The 19,841-nt window shown below is 41.6% G+C and overlaps 1 pseudogene; it reads right to left on the reverse strand.

Annotated features, from left to right (window-relative positions):
• Positions 1–6,900, reverse strand: part of LOC139714607 (serine/threonine-protein kinase 4-like) — a 47,954-nt pseudogene extending 41,054 nt beyond the window's left edge.
• Between the last annotated feature and the right edge of the window lie 12,941 nt (positions 6,901–19,841).

A 19,841-nucleotide genomic window follows, 5' to 3' on the forward strand; every position in this document is an offset into this window, starting at 1 on the left:
CACTACAGTTGGTGCTGCCACGCAGCTACTAGGGGTGGTATTCTGAAAATCTTCCTAAGATTCTTCCTAAGTTTCTTCCCAAGTCAGAAACTTAGAAAGTGCCTATAGGAAAGACAGAAATGGTATTCTGAAATTTCTTCCTAGGCACTTCTTAATGCAAATTAGGCCATCCTTATCCCCGCCCACGTCCTTTCTTAAGCCAATACAAAATGCCGTATCATAAGGAACCAACCAATGACAATCGCATTACTATGAAGTAAGGTCAAATACACGTGTGCGCGGCATGTTCCCTTTCTGACGCCCATTTCGCGCATCAAAGTACATGCTGCACGCAGTGATTGACAAGCGCACCTATCACGATGTTTTGCAGCTTCCTATTCTTAACAGCGTACTTAGGACAGGGGTGGAGCTTTCCAAGTTATCTTCCTAAAATTCTTTTCTAATAGTGGTGGGCTATACAGGGGGTAAAAAAGGGTCATGTTTCGAAATCCTTAGGGTCCCTGCTTATTTGAAGCAGCTTATCGTACTGAGCATTTTGATGCCTTTCATTAAAAAATCGGTTGAAAAATGAGATGGAGTCGGCCAAAAAACTGATTTGGGGGGGGGGCCAAAATTACTGTCACGCTTCAGTCAAAATATAGTGAAAAAATAATAAATTCACTATCCAAAGGAGTATGAAGATGATTTAAGTGTCCAGATATATGTTTTTTAGGTCAAGAAATTGATTGTAAATGTCAAAAACCCATAATATACTATAGAAAGCATTCAAATCCTCAAATTTCGCTCTTTTTTTTGGGGGGGGGGGGGGGGGCATAGGGCTAAATTTCGGCCCATTTCTGGTATTCCAGTCACCCAATGTACAAATATATATGCACTTTGCCATCTTCCAAAATTTCATAGTCACAGGTTTATGTGATGAAAATTATGATAGAAACACTAGTAAATATAGGAAGGGTACGTTATGCCCTTTCAAGCAATCCAAATTTTGAAAAATGAAAAAAATCTTTTAAAACACTGCTTTCACAACTGCAACAGTTACACTAAGACACCACATACTGGTATAAAAAAATACTGCATTTAAGTTCCATTCATTAACAAACTTGTATATCTCTGCTTGCCATAATGGTGTGATTATTCTCCTCTCTACTCAATAGAATGATTGGAACAGGGCATCAACAAAGTTATTGTGTGGTAATTGTGAACTACAAATACATTGGTACACTTTCAAGGTCCCATGGTCCCATGCAACAGGTATAATTTGCAGGACATTTACAGTCTGTGTGTCATGTCGCTTTGGGTATCTCAAACGTCACCCATTATCAGGATCACAACACTTTAAGACGTTCTACTACACGTGTATGTATGTGCCCTTTCCATTGTCATTTTGCATATGCCGAGGTACCACTGTCTGACATTATTAACATCCCAAATAACGGCACAAGGTTCAATTCATTGACCGCAATATCTGGTTCAGCAGCGTCACTTGCAACTTCAACTTTGAAGGTGCTTGTTGAATCTCAGTGATGTTCAGAATCAGTTGCATATCCTCTTCCATGGGCATATCAGGCAATGCACGGATTGTGACTGACTCTGGTAGGAATGAGAGTCAGACAATTTTCAGGTCTGTTACTGAAATCTAGTTAAGTTTGTCAAAGTGAGATCATGCTTGGAAATCCCCTATATTGAAAAGTGTGCCTTCTGTATGACACTCCAGTTTGAATACATGAGCAGGATGCGGATCTTGCTGCCAGCTTGTCAAACTTTGCAAGATCTCTCTCGCAATCCAAATTGTTATTTGAAGACCTTCAAACTCCTTATCATTTAGAGTATCGAGAGATGTTACATGCGGTGTAAGATCAAACTGTGCCCCAAATCTATATTCGCGACCTTGTTGCAATGCAACACAGCCACATCATTTGTACAGTACAGTTCTGTAATGTAGGAGATGTTTCTCAACAGGTAATGTTGGTTTTTCTGGTTGAAATAAGTAGAAGGTCACATGAAACCCTGTGAGAGTATTCACTTTCTGAGCTGCTAGATCTCTGTGAAGTTGTGGAAGAATTTGAACAGGTTCTACTTGAGTTGCCTTCTCCATGCTGAGAAACAGTGGCATACAGTAGGGAAACCAAGTCCATAGAGTTCCGTTACTGCAACAGATTCTTCAGTGTGGAGATTCTTTGAAATAAAATCTGTTATCAGCTTCTGAAAGCCTGTGTAGTTGTTCAACCTACAACTTGTGATGTTCTGCCTATTTTCATGTTGGCATGTGATAGAGGATGAAGACGGAAAGATAGTCCACTGCTGAAACTCTGCTGAAGTTAACAAGGGATGTCCACTCTCCCTTTGATATTATCAGGGAAAGTAATGTTGAATTATTTTCTTTGCAACTTGTGATCATAATCTGCAGTCTACACATTTGAAATGGGTCATTTATGGACAGAAAATACAATGAAACTTAGAGTCTACCCCACCACTAACCCCCCTCCCCCCCCCCCCCAAAAAAAAAAAGAAGAAGAAAATTTGAATACTTTCTACGGCTTCAAAACGCATTTGCAATCAGTTTCTTGACCTCAATTCTACTGTTGTTTAGGAACCCTATATCTTCATTATCATCAAATTTATAAATCTGTGACAACAATTAGAAGATGACAAAGTGCACGTTAGGTGACTGGAATACTAGAGATGGGCCGAAACTTAGCCCTACACCCCCCCCCCCCAAAAAAAAGCAAAATTTGAGAATTTGAATGCTTTCTCTAGTACATTAAGGGTTTCTGACATTTGCAATCAATTCCTTGACCTCAAAAACATATATCTGGACACGTAAATCATCTTCATACTCCTTTGGATAGTGAATTTATTATTTTTCACTACATTTTGACCGACGCGTGACAGTAATTTTGCCCCCCCCAAATCAGTTTTTTGGCCGACTCCATCTCATTTTTCAACCGATTTCTTAATGAAAGGTGTCAAAATGCTCAGTATGATAAGCTGCTTCAAATAAGCAAGGACCCTAAGGATTTTGAAACATCACCCATTTATAGCCCACCACTATTTCTAAGTGCATTCTAGAATACCAACTTCTTCCCAAGTCAGAAATTTACATATTCCCACCCACCCCTTCCTAAGTTTCTTCCTAAGTTTACTTAGGAAGAAACTTAGGAAGATTTTCAGAATACCACTTAAGAAAAAATCCTATTCCTGGGAAGGATTTCAGAAAGACAGAATAGCACCCTTAAGCCTAGCTCACACCTTTGCGTTTCGAGCTTGCGTTCAGCTGCGTATTGCCCGAACGCAGCCTAACGCAGCCATACGTAGTACTACACAATGAAACGAGCTAATACGAGGTCAATATACAGACTAACGCAGAGGCTTTGCGTTGTAGCTAGCTCGTTTGAAATTTTTTCAAACATCCGCAACTGAACGCAAGCTCAAAATCCATACGAGCTAAGACGACGGGCAACCAGCTAATGTGAGCAAGGACGAGCAAGGACGAGCGACAACGAGCTGCTTAACGCAGGCAAATGCAGCTTTATTTTGAATGCGTTTTACTGCATATGGTTGCGATACCTGCTTGCTTCACCTCGACTTACCTCACCTTCGTTCGCATTACCTCGCCGTAGCTCGCATCACCACATTCTATTCCTAGTACTCTGCTCGCATTAGCAAGGACTGTTGCGGATGTAGATCGCTACATTTCGAATCTAGCTCGTCCGTCGCTCGCTCCCTCTTGTTCATCCTCGCCTTACCTCGTTCATCTTCGTTCCTGTTCGATGCTGCTCGCCTTAGCTCGCTATGACTGCGTATATATCTGTGAATACAAAATCTAGTTAGACTTAATTAAAATTCACCTAGTTCACATAAGAAACACAACATGCTTATCAAATCATGAAGCTTTTGTAATGATTGTTTGCTTTCAGCAACATCAGATCCAAACATACAAGTGTATCAGTTTTTAAAACCAGAAAACCTCTAATACAGATTTTGAAAATGATTGTGAAATGTTTACCTTTTTAAACAATGCGACTTTTGAAATTCAGTTGGCGGCCATATTGGATTTGGCCCTGGAGGGCGCCCTTCTTGGAGCCCATCAAAAATCGAAATAATATGGTTTGGGCAACATGTGTACCGGGTACCAAATTTGGTGCTTTTGGAAGAAATTGAACCAAAAAGTCCTTTGTGCCCCCACTAACTGTAAAATGTCAAAAACTTATAGCTAGTGCAATTCCCTACGAGCTCAAGTACGCAGCAAGGCGAACTGATACGCAGCGGAACAAGCTGGAACGAGCAACAGTCTACTTAAAGCGAGTGAATGAGCAGTGAAATGAGGAGAAACGAGTTAATGCGAGCTGCTAGCGAGCAACGAATGAGTGGCGAAAGAGGTACACGCGCAACGGGGCGAGCAATCTTCGTATTGAATCGTACTGTTACGAGCAAAAGCGAGCTGGAGCGAGGTGTAAGGCAACCGTAGGCAATCATTTTCTTTAAAAATGTATGAGCTACAACGCAACAATGTGACTGCTACAAAATATTTTGCCGCGGAGTGCTGCGTTAGGCTGCCTAAAGGCTGCGTTTGGCTAAAGCAGCCACACGCAGTTAAAACCGCAAAGGTGTGAGTGGGGCTTAAGTTACTAAAGTTACACCAGCTACCAGCAGTAGGCCCTACACACACACTATTGCACAAGAGAGTAAAATATAGAACTCTGTCTAGTTGTATGTATGATTGAGGGTACCACCTCAGTTCGGGAAACCCACTCACAAGGGGGGCCCCTCCTTATAAGTAACCCGTCCCCCTTATAAGTAACCCCGTCCCCCTTATAAGTAACCCCCGGGGCACCCCTTATAAGGAGTCTCCATGCTTTTTTGCAATGCAACGCGAAAATGAAAGGACTGCGGCAATTCGCTTGATTATGTCCATAAAGCTTCACAAGTTTCCTAGTTACTCACGAAATTTGAGCAAAATCGGTTTGAGGCATCATATCTAAAATCTACGTACTCAGTCGCCACGTCTGCACTCAAGCATTGCCGCGCCGCCGCGCCTGGCGACACTCACGCCAGTAATCGCTCGCATTTCAGCGTTCGCATGGGTCGTTTGACATCGCATTTAAATCCATGATTTTAGATATGATGCCTCAAACCGATTTTGCTCAAATTTCGTGAGTAACTAGGAAACTTGTGAAGCTTTATGGACATAATCAAGCGAATTGCCGCAGTCCTTTCATTTTCGCGTTGCATTGCAAAAAAGCATGGAGACTCCTTATAAGGGGTGCCCCGGGGGTTACTTATAAGGGGGACGGGGTTACTTATAAGGGGGACGGGTTACTTATAAGGAGGGGCCCCCCTTGTGAGTGGGTTTCCCGAACTGACCTATCGTCACCCTAAGGATCTGTAGCTTGTTTATTCCAAAAATATAAAACAAATTTGCCTAATTTTTACCTCAAATATGCCATAAATACTGCACTTTTGAATGTCTTGACCGTCTCGTTGATTATGAATCTCCATTTCAAAATAGCGCAATTTTAGTGCATGCAATCCGTTTTCTTCGCGCAGCTTAAAAGAGTACCTAGCGATCGGCACCCCCTCCCTCCATAGGTAATACTGACTCTACACGTGAATTTCACAGCCATGCGTCGTTACTGAGCAGATGTGTAATTGAAACGTTACTTTAGTTTGGTTTGTTAGTTTGTTAGTGAGTTTGATTTTCGTTTCTTCGTTTTGTTTTCATAGCTAATGACACTTAATCCTGCGCATACCTTTTCGTTCTAACGTTACATGCAAACAGCCATGATACGCAGGGTGCCGATGTCAAGGTACCCTGCCGATAGGTGGTACCCTTACCATACTGTACGGTCCGTAGGTTGTCTGAATTCTAAACAGTCCAGAGGCCTAACTGTTAGACTTTACAAGCTCATCAGTCATAAATAACTTGACTGACAAGTAGAACTCAATTCCGCGAAAAACTTCTCCTTTATAACATGTTAGTAATGAAATTTGCTGGGTCAGTTTTTCGCTTCTAAAACTGACCCAGCAAATGTCATTTCTTGTCCACTACACATCTATATAAATGAGAAGTTTTTCGCGGAATTAAAAGTATCTCTAACGCGCTAGAAAGTATTGTAGTGGGATTTGGTTTGGGGGGATGGTTGGTTTTAACTTCCCCTCCTATCTACTGTACCTCACAACCTTAACCAGACCCGGACTGTGACTTTAACCTGACAGTTAGGGGGTCACCTGACTGACACATCAAACTCTATATCAGGTGACAATTGACCCCCACGACCTTGACTCGACGCTGATGGACTCACGGATTGGGAAAGGAAACAACTACAAGGCATACACCTGTATAAATCTACCTGAATCCAGTCCATCGTCAGCCTGGCGTAGTCAGTAAGTATTTTACGCTGTGAAGTGGACACTACTCCCACTTTAGTATCTCTGATTCTACTTGTCGGTCCAGTAAATAACGTGTTAAATTTACATATTCCCACCCCCTTCCTAAGTTTCTTCCTAACTAACTAAGTTTACTTAGGAAGAAACTTAGGAAGATTTTCAACATACCACATAATAATGTTTTTACTGAGGCAGCCCCATCCACCTACCAGACGTCGTGCAACTTCTGTACACCGACACTGGCCATGGCTGTGTACAGTATAGGCCCACTACTACGATAACGCAACACAGTTCATATTAAAAACGGAAGCACTCGCCTTTTTACCTGGTTGAAGTCATCTTCGGCACGATCTAATAAAAAATCTGAATACCATGACAGCTGACCAAGAGACAGTTTAAACTGCAGAATAAAAATGAACAAACGATGTCGCGAACACACTTTCTGCTAGACCGGAAACTCAATGAGATAGGGCTAGAAGAGTCTCAGTTCACTCCATGATCCCCACTGCACACACGTAGTATACGCCGACTGTACTGATATGGCTGCATTCAATGCAACCACACATATATTGTTGTTGTTGTTTTTTTTCTCGTGAGTGTTGACAAGAGTCTCGCGAGACAAAAATCGCGTGAGGGAGAGCGCGAGATTATCACCACCAGAACAATGTGATTTTTGAGCTTACTTGTTATTGCTGTTTTGGCGTTGCATTAAAAACTCGAATATTTCACGCAAAACTGTTAGTTTGATACATCACTTGGAAAGACTTCCATATGTACCCCCACTATTATACACCTACATTGTACATTGTTGTATGAGCTTCCTCTAAAGTCCGCATTTCCCTAGGACACCGAGATCAATGACTATACCCTAACTCTAACCCTAACCCTAACTCTAATCCTAACTCTAACCCTAATCCTAAACTGAGTAAACTCTATCTAATCTTAATCCCAAAGCCACCTAAACTTATTCATGTTAGCGATTGATGACATTACTTAAATACTTATAATGAATCATGATGCATAGCGGGGGGTACATATGGAAGTCTTGCCCATCACTTTTTGAGCTTATCGGCCCCGTAGGATTAATATTATTCCCGACTACGTACCTTACGCGACTTTTTTTTTTTTTTGCATACCGAAGAATGGCAACAACGTAGTCTGGGAGCCAGCGGGGGTCAGCCTATAGTATAGCTGAAAAGGTTACCAATTTTTATGTATAGCAATTTAGTACAATGCATGCCCCTGAGTAAGGAAATGCACGTCTGGCTGGTCATCGGTGGTGGGTGTGGCCAGGAGGGCCACAAAAAGGACCTCCCAAAATTAATTAGGCTAGCCTAGCTGGAAAAGTAACCCCATGAAAACAACTGATGGAACTTGATCGTTACACTTACAGGATAAATGAATGACCATTGCCAGACGTTTGTAGTGGTGGTGGGGGGGGGGGGGGTAGCCGCCAGACGCCCTTAAAGATCCAACTCCAGCTAGGCTAGCCTAGCTGAAAAAGTAACCCCATGAAAACCACTGGAACTTGTTCGTTACACTTACAGGATAAATGAATGACCATTGCCAGACGTTTTAAGTGGTGAGGGTAGCCGCCAGACGTCCTCAAAGACCCAACTTTTTCCAGCTAGGCTAGCCTAGCTGAAAAAGTAACCTAATGAAACCCACTGGCGTTACACTTACAGGATAAATGCACGACCATTGCCAGACGTTTTAAGTGGTGGGGTAGCTGCCAGACGCCTTTAAAGTCCCAACTTTTTCCAGCTAGACTAGCCTAGCTGGAAAAATAACCTGAAACCCACTGGAACTTATTCTTTTGATACATTCAAAGGATAATTGAATTATTGTTGCCAGACAATTTAAGTGGTGGGGGTAGCCGCCAGACGCCCCCAAAGACCCAACTCTTACCAGCTAGGCTAGCCTAGCTGAAAATTAAAGTAACCCCATGAAACCCCACTGGAACATGCTCTATAACACTTACGGAATAAATGCATTGACCGTTGCCAGACGCTTTAAGTGGTGGGGCGTAGCCCCAGACGCTCTCAAAGACCAAATTTTACCAGCTATAGGCTAGCCTAGCTATAAAAGTAACCTGAAACCCATTTGAACTTGTTCTTTACACTAAAAGGATGAATCAATGATTGTTCCCGAACGTTTTACGTGTTGGGCTCAGCCGCCAGACGCCCTCAAAGACCCAATTTTTCCAGCTAGGTTAGCCTACCTGAAGAGTATGATAACCTATAGTGAAACCCACATGAACTTGTTTTTTAACTCAACACAGGTGGTTCCACCTCCCTGCTCAACAGTTGCATGGATGACCTTCAAACACATTCTATTAGAGAAACTAGAAATGTCGCTATGGCGACTGATGCCTCCGCCATAATGCATGATTCTCCCAATAGGTGTATACGGTGGCGTATCTAAGGGGGGCACGTGCCCTGGGCGCCACTCCCCGGGGGCGCCACAAACGAAAAAACGGGGGAAAAAAGAAGAAAAAAAAGAAGAACAAAGAAGAAGAAGAAGAAAAAGAAGAAGAAAAAAAACTCGCCCGGACCGGGGGGGGGGGGGGGGGGGGGACAAAATGACAATGTTTATTGTGTCCACACAAGAATTCCACGTTTTGTAAGCTGAAATACAAACATTTTCGGCTCGCTCGCTGAGCTCGCTCGCCAAAATTTATATACAATATATATATATATATATATATATATATATATATATATATATAAATGATCAGAACAAAACGTGATGATGACACCGACAAAATGACAATGTCTGCTGTGTTCACACATGTAATTTTATATTAGGCAGGAAAAATGTTAAACGGAGCAGCGACTACAATTTCTTTCGTTCTGAAGCGGGGGGGGGGCGCCAAAAAAAAACCAAATCAAACAAGATAAGAACAAAACGTAATGATGACGCGGAAATATACAAATTTCGGCTCATTCGCTCGTACTAATTTAGAGTATTTTTTTCGTCCCCAGTTTGTTGGTATAAATCATTATCTATAAGGCCGTCACTATATCTTGATTTGAAGAAATGAAAAGAATTCCATGTTTTTAAGGTGAAATACAAAATTTTTCGGCTCGCTCGCTGCGCTCGCTCGCCAAAATTTGTCCAAAAAAAGTTAAGAACAAAACGTGATGATGACGCAGAAATATACAAATTTCGGCTCACTCGCGCGAACTAACTCAGAGTATTTTTTAAGTCCTCTAGTATAAACCGTTATCTATAAGGCCGTCACTATATCTTCATTAGAATTGTAAGATTGAATAACCAAAAAATGACAAGAATTCCATGTTTTGTAGGCTGAAATACAAAAATTTTCGGCTCGCTCGCTGCGCTCGCTCGCCAAAATTTATATCAAAGAAAAAGAAGATAAGAACAAAACGTGATGATGACGCGGACAAAATGACAATATCTATTGTGTTCACACATGTCATTTTATATTTAGCAGGCAAAATATTACACAGAGCAGCGGCTGCAATTTCTTTCGTTCTGAAGCGATCGCCGAATGGATCAAAAGAAGACGCCGACGGTTTCGAACGTATACGGGGTTAGGGGGGGGGAACAAATCAAACAAGATAAGAACAAAACGTGATGATGACGCGGAAATATACAAATTTCAGCTCACTTGCTCGTAGTAATTAAGAGTATTTTTTCAAGTCCTCAGTTTGTTGGTATAAATTGTTATCTGTAAGGCCGTCACTATATTTTGATTAGAACTGTAAGATTTGATAACCAAAAAATGACAAGAATTCCATTTTTTTGTAAGCTGAATCGAAAAATTTTCGGCTCGCTCGCTGCACTCGCTCGCCAAAATGTATCAAAATTTATTATATTTGAATCACCCTCAAAAAACTCCTTTTAAGTGCTTGAAAAAGCATATCATGTTGAGTTTTTTAAAGACCCTACAGGGATGGGGTTGGGGTTGAACACTTTTTCAGAAATTGATAGGGGCGCAATTTTCGCGCTTGCCCCGGGCGCCGTTTTCCCTAAATACGCCACTGGAAATGGCGACAAGTTATCGTTAAACATAAACCATAACATACATTTGCTCTTCAGCAATCCTTTGCAAGCTATTCCTGATCATGTAAAGATTAATGAAGTTGATTTAATCTGGATAGACAGTATAGGCTTACTAAGATTTTAGGACTTCACATTGATAGCGACTTATCCTGGCAAATTTTGTCACGAACGCAGGAATTCTAAACAAGCTGAAACGTTTTTCCCACCCAAATACTGCATACATCATATAGTTATTCTAATACAATTTCCCGATATTCCAACCAAGGAATTCTAGAGTGGGGTAATCCATAATGTCTGCTGGGTTCGCTTTTCCTTCTTCAAAAAACGCAAGATCAGAATGAAGTCGGGGGGGGGGGGGGGCATGCACACTGTGCCCCTACCATATTTTCATTTGCCACTCCTACACCCTCTACCCAATTTCAACTAAATTTGGTGACTTTTCCTGAAATTTTATTGCAAACATTTTGATATATAATAATTTAGCTATGTCTGATATTGTTGGTTGCCATGACAACCGTAAACTGACGGCCATTTCTGTCAGATTTTGCATTTCTGTTCCAATATAGGCTATAGATGGATGAAATGGGGGTTTCTTGCCTGTAATTTGCTGAAGGACCAAAATGTGAAGAAAAAGTTTTATTATTTCCTTCATTTTTATGTGACATATACGTCAAACAATGCATAAAATAGAAATACATTGTAATTGAAAATACACGTGATGTATATTTTCCAAAGACCATTCTTTTATTCTGTTTCATTTTCACACAAGTTTTGCCGTAGTATCATTTGTTCATCATATCAATCTGCAAACTCAAAGTTCCAATACATGGAAGATGGGGTCTAGGAACATTACCCCCTGGAAAAGTGCCCTCCAGACAACTACCACACCCGGATAATACCCCCAGGACAATATTCCCCTCTATTAGGGCAGCTACCCCCCGGACAACTACCCTCCTAGAGCAATTACCCTCTATGGCAATTACCCCTTAGGACAATTACCCCCCCCCCCCCCCGACAACTCCCTTCCTAGGGCAATCACCCCCAGGGCAATTCCCCTTTGGACAACTATACACCCTTGGATAACTGGGGGCATCCCACGAGACCGACACCCACGAGTCATACGGTCCACGAGACCGACATCAATAATAGGTCCATGAGTCATACAGCCCCCGAGTTATACGGCTCAGGAGTCATACAGCCCATGAGTTCGACACTACGCACAAAAGGCTCATGAGACCGACACTAAGCAAACATAGCCCACGAGACCGACACTAAACAATAAAGGCTCATGAGACCGACACTAAGAAAAGAAAGCCCACGAGACCGACAGTAGGCAAAAAAGGCCCACCAGACCGACAATAAGCTGAAAAGGCTCACGAGACCGACACTAAGCAAAGGAAGCCCACGAGACCAACAGTAGGCAAAGAAGGCCCACGAGACCGACAGGATAAACAGCGCCATCTACATGTCAATCACCTGTACAGGGTGTTCCATGAACGGAAAAATAACATACTGGCGGGTGTAATTTCGTAACGCTATCAATAAATGAAAGATGGTGACCATCTACGTAATTATGAACGTCATCAAATATGTATTTCTACATACTTCTGGGGAGGGGGGGGGCAAGTGTGTCGGGGAGCGACATTGTTATCAAGTAGAAAAATTGAATTGTATTCTTCATGCCCCCGTTCCCCCCCCCCAAAAAAAAAAAGTTAAAAAAAATAAGAAATAGAAAAATTAGTATTCTTCATCCCCCCAAAAAAAGAGACAAAAACACAAATGAATTTATCAGAGGACAATAACGATGTATGAATTAATTTTGGAGCATTGATAATGCCATCGTGCTATTTTTAATAGGCTTTCCCAGTTTTTAGCTAGAAAATGGACAAGATATAAATTTTACCTCTCTTCTTTCCCGATTCACTAGCTACTTATTCTATTTTATATATTCTACCCTCCTGCTTTGACGTTTTGCAGTAAGATCTATTTGTAATTTTCTCTGTCGTATAACTATGATGTAATCTACTGATTAAAACGTTTTACGTCGCAGGGATTCACCTCAATTTTGTACCTTGTGTTATTCTCCTCCGAACAGTACATTTTTATCGTGAAATACAATAGCTGTTTTCATGGATGCATCTGTTTTTTTCCGAATCCCTAACGCTACCTTAATAGACGATTACGTTATTTTTTATTTTTAATTGATACTAAATCAACACCCTCGCAGGTTTATTGTAGAAAGATCTGTTACACACTTTTAATAATAATAATAATAATACATACAATTTCTATAGCGCCGTTCTCCACTTTGATTAAATGCTCAAGGCGCTTTACAATTGTACATCAAAGCAAACAGACTGAAGATACAAGTACATCACCGTAATAGAGGAAGATGAAGAAGCAGAAAAAAAAGACATGAAAGTCTGCCTTCAAAAGACAATGGTCTTCAAAATGCACTGCTAAACACATAGGATTTTAAATTACTCCTGAAAGATGTTATAGAGCTTGAGTCTTTCAGCTCACGAGGAAGTGAATTCCACAGTGTTGGTCCAGCGTGAGCGAAAGCTCGTTCCCCCCAAGATTTCCTAGAAAACGGAATATGTAAGAGACCTGAAGTTGAGGATCGAAGAGTTCGTGAAGGTTGGTATTGACGAAACAAACAAACATTGTAATCAGGAGCTGTTCCCTCAATAACGTGATAAACCAAAAGAAGTACCTTAAACCGAATACGCTCCTGTACAGGCAACCAATGAAGACTCTTCAGGATAGGTGTGATATGACTGCGTTTACTTGACAAAGAAACAATACGTGCAGCGGCATTTTGTAGCTTTTGTAATTGGGCAATTTGCGAGTTTGGTAGATTGAAAAACAAACCATTACCGAAATCAAGGCGGGAAGAAATAAGTGCATGAACAAGTTTTTCCGTGGCAGAGCGAGTCAAATACTTGCGAATAAAACCAATATTGCGCAATTGATAACGGACTGATTTAGAAATGTTGGTGATTTGATCAGACATAGCCATGTGAGAATCAAACATAACACCCAGATTACGACATGACTTTGACAGAGGAATATCATTACCTACAATCGAAATACAATTAATATCCAACTTATTCAAGTGAGATTTAGAACCAAAAAGGATAAATTCACACTTGCTGTGGTTTAGGAACAATGAGTTAGACCTCATCCAAGCACCAATATCAATGATGCAATTTTCTAGACAGCGCAGTGCATGAGATGCTTGGATTTGATGTGGTGGAAAAGATACAAAAACTTGTATGTCGTCTGCATAGATGATACAGAACAGAATGCCTTTGAAATATTTTCCGCAGACCGATCAAATAGATAGAAAAAAGGGTGGGCCCGCCAACAGAGCCTTGAGGTACACCACAGCCTAATGGCTTTGAAGACGATGTGACACCATTCAAAAGAACAGACTGTGAATGGTGTGATAGGTATGATTTAAACCATTCGAGAGCTTGTCCCTGGATACCCAAACTTGCAAGTGTATTGACAAGAATTCTGTGATCTACAGTGTCGAAGGCCGAAGATAGATCCAACAAAACATTGCTGTGACGGATCCGGAATCCATTTCCCTTAAAATATAACTAGAAACATTTATCAAAAGGGTCTCCACACTATTGTGAGGGCGATAAGCCGACTGTATATAAAGGATCGAATAGATCATGTTCCAGCATATAGTCTGAGAGTCTCGAAAACACAACTCTCTCTAAAATCTTGAACAAAAATGAAAGATTGCATACAGGACGATAACTTGTCAGTGATTCCTTATCCAATGAAGGTTTTTTCATCAAAGGACGGATCAGACCTTTCTTTAAAGATAAGGGTACGGTAGCTTGCTCGATACTGAGGTTGACAATTTGAGAAATAATCGGGGCAAACGTGGGTGCGCAGTCTTTTAAAGGACAAGTTCACCTTCATAAACATAAGGATTGAGAGAATGCAACAATGTTAGTAGAACACATCAGTGAAAGTTTGAGGAAAATTGGACAATCGATGCAAAAGTTATGAATTTTTAAAATTTTTGTGTTGGAACCGCTGGATGAGGAGACTACTACAGCTTGTGAGTCATATGCGTACATCAGTATAAAGAAAATATAAAGAAAATTCAACATATTTTCACTTTTTTTCACATAATAAAAGAGCACTTGACTTGGCTGTTTCTAAAGGCAGGGGGAATAATATTACCCATAACATTATTTGTCGGTAACGAGTCGGGGGAATGTGATCTTTTTTCATAAGATGAAATTTTGTGAAATTCTCTTTATATTTTCCTTATATTGTTGTACGCATGTGACATCTAGGTTATTCACACACTGCAGTAGTCTTCTCATCCAGCGGTTACTGCACAAAAATTTCAAAAATTCATAACTTTTGAACGGATTGTCCGATTTTCCTCAAACTTTCAATGATGTGTTCTACTAATATTGCTACATTCTCTCAATCCACATGTATGTACGAAGGTGAACTTGTTCTTTAAGTTCAGATTTAGGTAGTACAACATTACAATTGAAATTATCTCGGATTTTTTCAACTTTCGAATGAAAAAACTGACTAAAAGTTTCAGCCATGGCACAGCCATCGACATGTTTAGGCAATGGAGATGACTGTTTGCGGTTCAAAAGTCGATTGCGACGTTGAAAAGCTTCTTATGATCATCTCCGCAGTTTTCGATGAGTCTGGTGTGATAGATGCGTTTGGCTCTGGACACAAGGTAGTTTACTCGGTCTCTCTGATCACAGAACAACTTTCTGTCTGTCTGCAGCTTTCCATTGTTGCGCCATCTCCTCTCAAGTCGCCGCCGCTTTTTCTTTGCTTCAGAGATACCAGAGTCATACCAGGGACTGTACTGATGAGACTTCACTTTCCGAGTCTTGGCTGGTGCGTGAATGTCCAGTAACCTGCTACGTTCTGAATTGTAGCGGTTCACAGCATCATCAACGTCGGCTGTTGACAAGGACAAAATGTTACTGTCAGACACGTCGTTGGCGAAATCAGTCCTGTTGATGCATTTTATGTTGCGAGATGAGAACGTAGCATCATTCCTCTATGGCTTGTTAAAACGAAACAAGCAGGTTACGGCGGAATGGTCGGAGATGCCGGGAATAACTCGTGTGTTAGAAAATAGCAGTCTGTCAGATTGCCGTATCAAGATGACGTCGAGAATATGGCCATGATCATGTGTAGGTGTAGTCACCAACTGGCGGAGTCCATGGCCATCGACGAGGTCGTTGACTTCAGCGTGTACTGGGATGAGAGCTTATCTAAGTGTACATTAAGATCTCCTGTGATTTCGAGAGAAGATAACTTATACAACTTTTCATCTAACAAATCCGAGAACTCATCAATAAAAGATGAAAAAGAACGATATCCTGGTGGTCTGTACATAACTACAATCTCAAGACTAGTAGTGTTGTTAGAGACCACGGCTGACATAGATTCGAAACTTAAATGGTGATCTGATGGATTGAGAACTACAGAGAGATGTCCCTGTACAAGAACCCAACTGTTTTACTGTACTTTGTTCATTTTTTTTCACAAACACACACCCATGCAAACACAATTAAAGATCCTGATCATTTGGGGGGGGGGGGGGCAACTGATGGGGCAACACCCTGCCGGAGATGGCAACTCTTCTTTTCACATCTTCCTATGCTATTATCAGGACACCCTATACAATTTATTGGTCTATAGGTGGCGCTGTTCATCCTGTCGGTCTCGTGGGCCTTCTTTGCTTAGTGTCGGTTTCGTGAACCTCTTTTGCGTAATGTCGGTCTCGTGAGCCTTGTATGCGTAGCGTCTCGTGACGTGCACCCGGATAACTACCCCCTGTACTACGGATGCACGTCACGAGACCGACACCCACGAGTCATACAGCCCACAAGTTATACAGCTCACAAGTCATACATCCCACGAGTCATACAGCTCACAAGTCATACAGCCCACCAGTTATACAGCCCACGAGTTCGACACTGAGTAAATGAAGCCCACGAGTTCAACATCAAGTAAAACAAGCCCAGGAGTTATACGGCTCACGAGACCGACACTACGCACAAAAGGCTCATGAGACCGACAGTAAGCAAACAAAGCCCACGAGACCGACACTACACTTAAAAGGTCCACGAGACCGACACTACGCATACAAGGCTCACGAGACCAACATTACGCAATAAAGGTTCACGAGACCGACACTAAGCAAAGAAGGCCCACTAGACCGACTGCAGGATGAACAGCGCCACCTAAAGACCAATACATTGTATAGGGTGTCCTGAAAATAGCATAGGAAGATATGAGATATGGAAAAGAAGAGTTGCCATCTCCGGCAGGGTGTTACCCATCAGTTGCCCCCCCCCCCCCCCCCCCGGAAATGATCAGGATCTTTAATTGTGTTTGCATGGGTGTGTGTTTGTGAAAAAAGAAAATGAACAAAATACGGTAAAAGTGTGTAACAGATCTTTCCACAGTAAACCTGTGAGGGTGTTGATTTAGTATTGATTAAAAATAAAAAAATAAAGTAATCGTCCATTAAGGTAGCGTTAGGGATTCGGAAAAAAACCAGACACATCCATGAAAACAGCTATTGTATTTCCCGAAAAAAAAAATGTACTGTTTGGAGGAGAATAACACAAGCCACAAATTGAGGTGAATCCTTGCGATATAAAACGTTTTAATCAGTAGAATTACATTATAGTTACAGAGAAAATTACAAATAGATCTTACTGCAAAACGTCCAAGCGGGAGGGTAGAATTTCTACACTAGAATAAGTAACTAGTGAATCGGGAAAGAGAAGAGGTAAAAATTATATCCTGTCCATCTTCTAGCTAAAATCTGGGAAAGCCTATTAAAGAATAGCACGATGGCATTATCAAAGCTCTAAAATTAATCCATACATCGTTCTTGTCCTCTTTTTAATTCATTTGTGTTTTTTTGTCTCTTTTTTTTTTGGGGGGGGGATGAAGAATACTAATTCTTCTTTTTTTTGGGGGGGGGGGGGAGGCGGGGGCATGAAGAATACAATTCTATTTTTCTACTTGATAACAATGTCTCTCCCTGACACACTTGCCCCCCCCCCCTCCGAAGTATGTAGAAACACATATTTGATGTCGTTCATAATTATGTAGAGGGTCACCATCTTTCAATTGATAGCGTGACGAAATTACACCCGCCAGTATTTTATTTTTTCCGTTCATGGAATACCCTGTACAGGTGATTGACATGTAGATGGCGCTGTTCATCCTGTCGGTCTCGTGGGCCTTCTTTGCCTACTGTCGGTCTCGTGGGCTTTCTTTGCTTAGTGTCGGTCTCGTGAGCCTTTTTAGCTTAGTGTCGGTCTCGTGAGCCTTTTTTGCCTACTGTCGGTCTCGTGGGCTTTCTTTGCTTAGTGTCGGTCTCATGAGCCTTTTGAGCGTAGTGTCGAACTCATGGGCTGTATGACTCCTGAGCCGTATAACTCGTGGGCTGTATGACTCATGGACCTATCATTGATGTCGGTCTCGTGGACCGTATGACTCGTGGGTGTCGGTCTCGTGGGATGCCCCCTGGAGAACTACCCCCTGGATAACTACCCCCGGAGAACTACCCCCTGGATAACTACTCCCCGGAGAACTACCCAGGGTAACTACCCCCCGGATAACTACCCCCCATAACTACCCCCGACAATTACAATCCGGATAACTATCCCCAGGTTAACTACCCCCTCCCTCGATAACTAGTCGCCCAGATAACTACCACCCGATATACCTCCTCCGATAACTTCCCATGGATGATTACCCCGGATAAGTAGGCCTACAACTCCCCCTCCCCTATAACTATCAAGAGGAAAATTACCCCCAGGACAGTGCCCCAGGTCAATTATCCCCTGGATAACTACCTCCTGGGTCATTGCCCCCCCCCCATAACTCTTACTTTTGATACTAAGAATATTATTACAACAGAAAATTACAACACAATTATTTGTCAGGAATCACGGAGATGCCATACTGATCTTATGAAAACAACATCTCAAAGATATACGATTTGTATCTTTTGTATTTAGGACGATTTATGTACAAGCTTAATATCTCCCTTCTGTATTTCGACTCTATGTTCATCCAAAACGAAACTGTCCCTGCATATCCTTTCCGGTAATCCAGTAAATGTCATTGCTTTTAACCAAAACTATTTTCGCTAAATCGGTATCTTCCTTTACTGTTCGGATTTCTCTTGATTAGTATTTTAAAAGAATTATAAGTTTGAATACCTTTACCACTGAACTAAAGACATTCTAAAGAAATTTTACACTTCAGAATGAGTAATACTTTTTGCAATAATTTTTCTTTTAACCACAATTGTCTATCGTTTATCACAACTCAATGCTACACTTCTTTATTTTGAGAAGCTTATATCTCATGCCTCACGTGCCCTGGTTTTGACCCACCATCTTCCTCTTCCCTCTCACTTTTCTCTCTGTCCACCATGAAGGTAGTCTCTTCCTGTCATTCATTCCACCCTTAAGGGGCGATCACACATCGCCGGTTTAGATGGCGGTTCATGGCGGTATGGCAATTCGCCGTGCTCTGCCAAAGACCATGTTCACACCGTACACAAACCCTGGTCATCCGTCACTCATCCACCATAAGCCCCGAGAACCGCGGAGAACCGCCAGAAAAATTGAACATGTTTAAGTTTTCGTGGTGGACTTGGCGGTTTGAAATGGACCATGTTCACTAACGCCGTTCACCTTGTAAAGAACGGCTCCTCCGTGTTTGCACCGCAAGATCCGCGATAATACCGTGTTAACACCGCCATAACTTTTCATCCAAACAAATAAGGGGCGACCACAACATTGCCGGTTTAGATGGCGGTTCATGGCGGTTCTCAAACCGCCGTAAACCGTGTCCCAACAATGGCGGAAAGCACCTAAACGCGATGTGACTATGTTCTCAACACGTTGTGAGCACGTCGCTAACGCGGATTGCGCGGTAGTAACACGGAAAGGTGGAGGAGTCCATACCAAGCCCTTGTAGTTGGATGCAATCAGAGCCCTTTCACTCGTTTTCAATGGGTTACAACAAGGAGGTATTGCTTTGTTATAGGTACAAAAAGAAAATTTCAAAAGAAATTGCGAAACGTTGTAACACCCTGTGTATTTACAGATTGACATAAGTGATGCAATAAGTAATTTTCTTCATGTTTCAACATGGTTTTTCCCCTCTCTTTTAACTTTTAAAATATCTGTATCAAATGTTATTAAAAAACATAAAATAACATGTCAATGCAGAATCCAACATAGTTCATAAATTTCCTGTTCATTTACAGGTTTATATATATCAAGTGATGTATAGAAGTGCTTGCTTGTTTCAACATCTCTTTTTTTCCCTTTCTTAATTAACTTTTCACATATCTCTCACAACAGTCAATAAAA

The sequence above is a fragment of the Diadema antillarum genome, unplaced genomic scaffold (assembly GCF_040938485.1).
Source record: "Diadema antillarum isolate AM-2024a unplaced genomic scaffold, OU_Dant_1.0 seq00002339_RagTag, whole genome shotgun sequence".
Classification (NCBI taxonomy): Eukaryota; Metazoa; Echinodermata; class Echinoidea; order Diadematoida; family Diadematidae; genus Diadema; species Diadema antillarum.